Raw genomic sequence first — 9,612 nt, forward strand, 5'->3', positions numbered from 1 at the left:
CCCTTCTGCTACCTTTTGGGTTGCTCCTCTTACTCTTGCCCCTGGAGGAATAAAGCTGTGATCAGTTGACAGAAGAAGAGAAAAACCAAGACTGATTTATGTATAGTTCTGCATGATATGCAGGAACTACCCTAAAGTGCAGAGCTGCAGTACTTTCTGGGACGTCCCTGGTGAAGGGAAATCCTTCCATTGGGCAGAACTTTGAGTAGTGATCCTGGTTATTCACTTTGCTTGGAAGGAGAAATGGCCAGACGTGGAATTACAATCTGATTCATGGGTTGTGGCCAATGGTTTGGCTGGATGCTCAGGGGCTTGGAAGAAACATGAGTGGAAAACTGGCAGCAGTGAAATTTGGGGAACAGGTATGTGGATAAATCTCTCTGAATGAGCAAAAAATATGAAGATATCTGTGTTCCATGTGAATACTCACCAAAGGTTAACCTCATCAGAGAAGAGTTCTAATAATTAAATGTAGAGGATTTCTTCTGTGGATACCAGTCAGCCGCTTTCTTTAGGCACCCCTGTCATTGCCTAATGGACTTATGAACAAAGGGGCCATGATGACAAGGATGGAAGTTATGCATAAGCTCAACAACATGGACTTCCACTCATCAAAGCCAGCCTAGCTCTAGCCACCACCACCACCCCCGCCAGTGCCCAGTCTGCTAATAGCAGAGAACAATGCTAAGCCTTCGATATGGCAGCATCCCTGAGGATGATTATAAGCTACCTGGTGACAGGTTGATTATGTTGGACTGTTTCCATCATGGAAGAGGCAGCAATTTGTTCTTACTGGAATAGACACTCTGAATATGCATTTGCTTTCCTTGCAAGCAGTACTTCTATCAAACTACCATTGGTGGACTTACAGAATGTTTTATCTATCATCATCGTATTTCTTACAGCTTTTCTTGGATCCAGGAATTTACTTAACAGCAAAAGAAGTGTGGCAGTTAACTTGTGCTCATGGAATTTTTTTGTCTTACCATGTTTCCTGCTATCCTGAAGCAGCTGGCTTTGTAAGATAGTGGAATGTTACAGTGCAAACTGGGTAGCAGTGCCTTGCAGGGTTGGGACAAGGTTCTCTAGAAAGTTGTATGGGTTCTTAGTCAGCATCCAGTATGGTGATGTTTCTTTGCTAGCCAGAATTCATGGGTCCAGGAATCAAGAGTTGGAGGTGGGAGTGGCATCCCATACTTTTAACCCTAGTTACCCACTAGGATAATTTTTGCTTCCTGTTCTCATGACATTATGCTCTGTTGGCCTTGAGGTCTTAGTTCCAAAGAGAGAAATGCTTCAACCAGGAGATACAACAATGATTCAATTGGACTGGAAGGTGAGACTGCTGCTCAGCTACTTTGGGCCTCTCATGCCACCAAATAAACAAATGAAAATGTAATTGACGGTTGGGATGATTGATCCTGACTACCAAGGAGAAATTGGACTACTACTCCATAATGGAGGCAAGGAAAACTATGTTTAGAACACAGGATAATCCTTAGGGTGTCTCTAGTATCATCACACCCTATAAGTAAGGTCAATGGAAAAATGCAACAGTCCAATCCATTCAGGAATTGAAGATTTAGGTCACCCCACCATGTAAAGAATCATGAAACAAATGAACAAACAAAACAAGCTAAGGTTTACTGAAGGCAAAGGGAATATGGAATGGCTAGCTGGAAAAGTTGCTACAAATACAGCTATTACCATGTGACCAGTTACAGAAATGAGAACTGTATTTGTCTGAGTATTCCATATTGTTCATTTTGTTATATGTTTGCAAATGTATATAACAAGTATATTTTTCTTCCCTCTCTTCTTCCCTTATTCTATAACATAAAATATATTTACTTTATATCTCAGTATTTAAATATTATTTAATATGCATCATAGTATTTAAGTTGCAGAATTAAAAGCTGAGCAAGACGGAATTCTTTCTCAGGTTGTTTCTGATTTGAGACATCAGTCTTCTCCTGCGCTCAGACTTGGACTTGGACTGGAACTTATAATATTGGCTTTTCTGTTTCTTAGTTTGCTAGGCTAAAACTAGACCATGGACTCTCTTGGGTCTCTAGCTTGCTAAGTACAAATCTTGGACTTCTCAGCCTCCATCACTGTGAAAGTCAGTTCCTTATAGTGAGTCTTAATAGGTAGAGAGAAAAAAACAATATATAGACATTTATACATACATCTAGCTCTAGAACTAGGTATAGATCTAGATTCATGTATCTCAAAATGGTTCTGTTTTTCTAGAGAACCCAGACTAACACACTCCACAGCATGGATAAAACTTGAAAGCATTATGCTAAGAGCAAGAAAATATTTACAAAAGGCCACATATTATATGATTCTATTTATATGAAATGTCCAGAATAGGCAAATGTCCAGAAATGTCCAGAATAGGAAGTAGATTAGTTGTTGCCTAGGACTTGGGTAGTTGGGGGTGAATGGGTAGTGATTCGTAATGAATATGATGTTTCTTTTGTTAGTGATGAAAATGTCTGAAATTGTAGTGATTATTGCACAATTGTTGCATATAGTAAATACCATTGAATTGTATACTTCAAATTTGTGTATTGTATGGTATGTGAATTATATCTCAATGATTGTTTTATAAAAAAAATCACTTGGCTCTTTCCTTATGGATGTATACCTTGATTGTCTATTTATATCATCACTTTGCATTTCTGTCTTCATGCCAATACCACATTGTCTTGATTACTGTAACTCTATAGTAAATATAATCAGGGAATGCAAATTATCCATTACTTTTCTTCTTTTGCAAACTGCTTTGGCTATTCTACATTCTTTGCATTTCCTTGTAAATTTTAGAGTAGGCTTATCAAATTCCATAAAAGGAGCTACTGGAATTTTGATTGGGATTGCATTGAATCTTCACATCTTGGAGTAATTCTTTATTTGTTTAGATGCTCTTTCATTTCTCTCCTCAATTATATTTTGTTAGCTGTATGCCTAAGTGTATCATTTTTTTATTGCTTTTGTAACTGCTTTTTGTCACCTTTGTTCATGAGTTATATTCACTGGATAGAGAATTCTGAGTTGGCTTTTTAAAAATTTTTCAGTATTTTAAAGATATTTTCCCGTTATGGCCAAGAAGTATGTGGTAGGTAATTCTTGTCATGTTCCTCTGCATGAATATGTTTTTACCCTAGATTGTTTTAAGATTTTTCTCCTTATCATTGGTTTTTAGCAGTTGGATTATGAAGTACCATTGTATGGTCACTTGGGTTCATTGAGTTTTTGGATTTGTGTGTTTAGAGTTTTCATCAAATGTGTAAAAAATTTGGTCATTATTACTTCAAATATGTATTTTTTTTCTCTCTTCTTTTTGCCACCCTTTCACTTGCCTGGGTTCTAATTCCAGATGTGTGATACCATTTCTTTGTTTGTTTTTCCCTCTGATTTTGATTGTTTTTTGAGAATGACTTCTAATTCACTTTTTTCATTTTTAATGTTTAGTGTGCTATTAATCCTATCCAATGTATTTTTTAAAGCTAAGTCTTTAGCTTTTCAAGAATAATTTTAGATATACAGAAAATTTGTGAAGATAGTATATAGAAAATTCCCATAGACCTCAAGCCCGATTTCCCCTGTTACTAACATTTTATGTTTAGATGGCACATTTGTCAATAATGAACCAATACTAATACATTCTTATTAACTAAGGTCCATACTTTACTAGAGTTTCTTCACTTCTTAACTCATGTCTTTTTTTCTGTTACAGAATACTATCTGAGATACCATATTACATTATTTGTCATGTACCCTTAGGCTCCTCTTGGCTGTGATAGTTTCTCAGATTTTGCTTGTTTTTGATGATCTTGATGGTTTTAAGGAGTACTAGTCAGGTATTTTGTATGATTCCCCTCTACTGGAGTTTTTCTGATGTTGTTCTCATGATTACATTGGGATTATGGGTTTTGGGGAGGAAGCCCACAGAGAATAAGTGTTGTTTTTTATCACATCATATCAAGAATACATTCTATAACATGCTTTATCACTGTTCCTGTTGAACCTTGACCACTTTACTGAGATAAGTATTTGTCAGGTTTCTTCACTATAAAATCGGTCTTTTTTATTCCCTTTCCATACTGTACTGTCACTATGTACAGCCCACAGGTAAGCACTGGGGAGTAAGCTCCCTCTTCTTGAGGTAGATTATATAAATTACTTGGAATTTTTTGTGCATGCAGAAGATTTGTCCGTCCCCCCCCCCACTTCATTTATGTATTTATTCAACAGTTTGTTTATATCAGTTTGGGCTCATGGATATTCATTTATTATAATTAATACTGCTTAATTAATTTTATTGCTCAAATTATTCCTGCTTTAGCCATTGGGAGTTCCTTCATTTGGCTCCTATGTCTCTTTCACGGATTCCTATGAATGTTGCTGTTTTTCTTTCTGCTTCCTTACTTTCTGGCACTACAGGATGCTCAGGCTCATCTTGCATAACTCTTGCTCCACTCATAGAATCAGCCATTTCTGCAAGGAGCCCTAGTTCCCTTTTATTGAAGAATGCTATTAGAACCATGGTTGAAAACATTTTTAATTTAGATGTATTTTTCATGTCTAACGGTACCCTCTGGGTTCTTTTTATATTTCACATTTTTTAAAACCCATGATCATGTTTTTTTCTACATTCTTGAACAAATAGAATGTCTGGTGTTTATTTATTTTTAAAGATTCTATTTATTTATTCATGAGAAATACAGAGAGAGAGGCAGAGACACGTGCAGAGGGAGCAGCAGGCTCCCTGCAGGGAGCCCTATGCAGGACTTGATCCCAGACCCCTGGGATCACAACCTGAGCCAAAGGCAGACACTCAACCACTGAGCCAACCAGGCATCCCTGGTGTTTTATATCATGTGTTATGGGGTGTCTACTCTGGCTTAGGGAAATATGCACTATTCCCTACCATGCGTGAACTCTGGGAGTTGTGTCCCTTCCATCCCAATATTTCTTCTCCTTGTTTTTGGAAGTTCTCTCTTATATAGACACAGATTAGTAGTCACTCAAAATCTCAAGGGACCCCTCTGCAGAACTCCATTGCTCTTTTTTGTGTACTTCTCTTTTTCCTTTCTTGGCCACCATGACTTCTGTTCTCTGTTCTCTCCATCAGTGAGATCATGGGCTTCCTTTGGGTTCCTCCTATTTATGTAGTTTGGAAACTGCCTTCAAGAAGTACATTGAGATATTTTGAATGCACTGTGCTTATTCCCAGCCTCTCAGGGATTACAGTATTATGATGCCACTTGTCCAGTATTTGAAAGCCTCATTTCACATATTTTGTCTAGTTTTCTTTTTGCTTTTTGTGAAAGACTAAATCCAGCCCTCATTACTCTATGTTCACTGGGAGAGAAAGTCAATAAACTATTTTAAATATAAATACAAATTATGAGCACTTTCCATGTCATTAAATATTCTTGTGAAATATGATTTTAATTATTGCATATATTTCCATCATACACCTGGTTCAACTGTTTTCTCATCTGGTCCTTAGCCTTTGAACTTTGGTTATGGTGTTTTTCATAAGCAAAAATTCATATAGTAGACAAATATAACAGTCTTATTTAATGGTTTCAGATTTTTTGCATTTGTGATTAGAAAGGCAAGGTAAATATTTGCCTGTTCCTTTTATTCTGGTTAGTTTGTAATTTTATTTTTTACATTAAATTCATTAATCCACCTGGGATTTATTTTTATATATGATGTGAGGTAATGATCTATATTTATTTTCTCCAAAGTAATAAAAACATGAAAATATAGAAAGAAGCATTAGGTAGATAAAAGCCACACCTAATTCCTATTTCTTTCTCTTCCCCTTCTGGGACTCTAGTAACATGTACTTTAGATAATTTTTCCTTATGTCCCATGTCTTTTTTTTAAAGTTTTATTTATTTGCTTTAGGGACAGAGAATGTGGGGTGGTGGTATAGAGGAAGAGGGAGAGAGAAACTCAACATACTTTGCTGAATGTGGAGCCCAACGTGGGGCTCAATCTCATGACCTCATGATCTGAGCTAAAACTTAAGAGTCAGAAACTCAACCAACAGAACCTCCCAGGTGCCTCCCTATGTCTTGTGTGTGTATATATATATATATACATATTTACAAAATACTTATATATAAATATATATATATAATCTTTTTATATGTATTTGTGATTTTCTTTTTCTCTTCTTTGATCTAGTCTTTTTTCTGTTATTTTCCATTTTACTAATTTTTATGAAAGATTTTATTTATTTATTTTAAAGAGAGATACAGAACACAAGCAGGTGAGGGGTGAGGAATGCAGAAGGAGAGAGAGAATCTCAAGCAGACTCTGTGCTGAGGGCAGAGCCTGGCTGGATCCCATACCCTGAGATCATGACCTGAGCTGAAATCAAGAGTAGGATGCTTTACTGACTGAGCCACCCAGGAGCCCGACCATTTTACTAATCTTTAATTCTGCTCTATCTCATCAACTCTTGAACCCATCTATTGAATTGTATATTTATTGTTGCCTTTCCCCCTTCTACAATATAGGAAAATTTGGTTTATTTTTCATGTATTTTAGTTCTCCAGTGAATTCTTCATCTGTTTTTTTTTTTTGAACATTACTATTCATAGTTATTGTACAACAGAAATCCTGACAACTGAGAAATCTGGATCACCAAAATGCCTATGGTATTTTATATATATATGAGGGTGATATATATTTTTCCTCTTAATATATGGTCATTTGGTCTTTTCATTGTCATTCTTGGTGATTGGGATTAAATGCTGGGCATTTTCTATTAAAAGTATAGAGGCTCTAGGTTAATCTCCCCAAGGTGGATTTGATTTTCTAATAGCAGAAAGATTGTTCTAGGAAGATCACCTTTATCCAATTAGATACTGAAACTATTCAAGGCTTTGTTTCAGGTTTTGTGAAAACTGTTTCCTGTTGCCTTCACTTATAGGGCATAGCCCTGTAGGGTTTGAATGAACATTTACAGTGTTTCTAGCATCCCTCCTCCCTTGGCCTCTCCTGAGCTTTTTATTCTGGTCTCCTAAATCCTACATGATCTGGCTCCACTTACCTTGCTACCATGTCTTACACTATTCTCCCTCTCTACTTCTTTTGCTCTAATCTTACCATTCTTTCATTGCTGTTGCATAAGCATGCACACTTAAGTCTGCCTTAGATTTGTTGTAAAAGCTCTCTGTTCTGCCCAGCATGCTTTTCATCAAGCCTGCCTGCTTCCCACTCACTCAGGTCCTAGGTTAAATGTCACATCTGCAGAGCACTCCCACCCCTCAGCATTTTCTATCTCATCAACCTTTTTACTTTATTTAGGGCATTTAAAATCATGTGATTTTTTTTCCTGTTTGTTATTTTTATACTTCACTGAAGTAGAAGATAAACTCCACAAAAACAGGGACCTTATCTTTATTGTTTGCTGCCTTATTCCCAGCATCTAGAAGTGTCCTCTCCAGTATAGTAGCTATTTGCCACATATGGCTATTGAGCACTTGAAATATGGCTAGTCAAAATTTGAAGTACCCCCCCAAAAAAATTGAAGTATAAGAAGAATAAAATACATACCAGGTTTTGGAGACTTAATATACACAAAAATAATGTAAAATATATTAATTGTTTTTATATTGATTATATCAAAATTATAAAATTTGGGATATATAGGTTAAATAAAATGTATCATTGAAATTAATTTCACCTATTTCTTTTTCCACTATTTTTAGTGAGGTGAATACAAATTTTAGAATGTATATGTGGCACACATTTGTGATGTGCATTCATTTCTATTCTTCAAAATTGACCTATGATAATCACTGCCGGGAAAGAGCTGTCCTTTTTATTTAGGCTTTTTTTTTTTTCTATTTTCTTTCTTTCTTTCTTTCTTTCTTTCTTTCTTTCTTTCTTTCTTTCTTTCTTCTTTCTCTTTCTTTCTTTCTTTCTTTCTTTCTTTCTTTTTCTTTCTTCTCTTTCTTTCTTTCTTTCTTTCTTTCTTTCTTTCTTCTTTCTTTCTTTCTTTCTTTCTTTCTTTCTTTTTCTTTCTTCTCTTTCTTTCTTTCTTTCTTTCTTTCTTCTTTCTTTCTTCTTTCTTATCTTTCTTTCAAGATTTATTTATTTGAGAGAGAGAGATAGGGAAGGGGGGGCGTAAAGGGAGTCAGGAGAGAGAGAGAGAATCTCAAGCAGACTCCCTGTTGAGCACAAAGCCCAGTGCAGGGCTCAGTATCATGACCCTGAAATCATGATCTGAGTAGAAATCAAGAATTGGTTGCTTAACTGACTGAGCCACCCGGGGGGCCTCTTCCCTATTTTCTTAATATCACAAACAGAAAAAATATGATAATTTCTTGTTAGTCCAAGTTTCCAAAATGTTACTTAAAATGATGACTATTGAGGATATAAATTTGTTTTTACTTCTTTTATTTATTTATTAAAGATTTATGTATTTATTTTTAGAATGAAACAGAGAGAAAGAGCATGAGCAGGGGGAGGATCAGAGGGAGAAGGAGAATCTCAAGCAGAATCCGTGCTAAACTTGGAGCCCAGCATGGAACTCGATCCCATGATCCTGAGCTCATGACCTGAGCTGAAATCAAAAGTTGGATACTTAACCAACTTAGCCACCCAGGCATCCTCATTTTTACTTTGAAAGACAGACTTCAGGGTTTTTATTTGGTGATTTGTTTAAAATTTTTTTCAATAACTGGTTAGTTTCTCTGTATTTTTCCTATTTTGGAGTACTAACCCTCACTTTTTTTCAATACAAAGTTCTGTTGAAATTATCCCCTTTCTAAATGTTATAGTTAACTTCCTATGGGTTAAATAAAACACAAATATTTAAAAACAAAAGTGTTTGGGCCTTTGTATCTTAATAAGATCAACTAGGCATTAAGAGAAGATAAAATTTTACAGAAGTGCTTGAAACTTTATGATACCTATTTTGGATGGCCAGAGGTCATTTGATCTTTTATTTTGCTGAAACTTTTGGCTTCATTCTTTTGGACAGCCTATAGGCTAAGACCCCTAAAATATTTTTTGTACAGGAAGGTATAACTTTTTTTTTAAGAGCAAGAAGAGTGAAAAAATGGAGGATAGATTCTTAAATAAGATACGATGAAACAATTCTTTTTTTCCCCTCACTAGTCTATTCCATTTAGGATATGAACCTGTTCTAGGATTTTCTTTAGCCGAACATTTCTTGATTAGGTTTGATAAACTGTTATGAAACCACTGATTAAACCAAGCAACTTTTGATTCTGGAAACAAGATTCATTGAGCATACATACACTGAAATACTTACACTTGCAAACATCTATATGAATGGACAAATATATACATGAAAATGAAGGTATGCTTTTAGAAGGCAGCTTAAACACCTAACAGTTTGGGGAAAGGCAGTGGAACATATGAGCTGTGATTTTATTTTTTTTAAGATTTTTCAGGAAATGGAAAATAATGGCAAATCACACCCATCAAGTTCCAGTAACTCAAAACACTTATTCTCAGTCTACAAGAGACTAAAACAAGACCTTTTATTCTTGGAATGACATTTAGTTGCTCTGGTCTTATAAGAACAGCTAAACTTTTCCTTCTTAT

This window comes from Canis lupus, chromosome 9 (assembly GCF_011100685.1).
Source record: "Canis lupus familiaris isolate Mischka breed German Shepherd chromosome 9, alternate assembly UU_Cfam_GSD_1.0, whole genome shotgun sequence".
Lineage (NCBI taxonomy): Eukaryota > Metazoa > Chordata > Mammalia > Carnivora > Canidae > Canis > Canis lupus.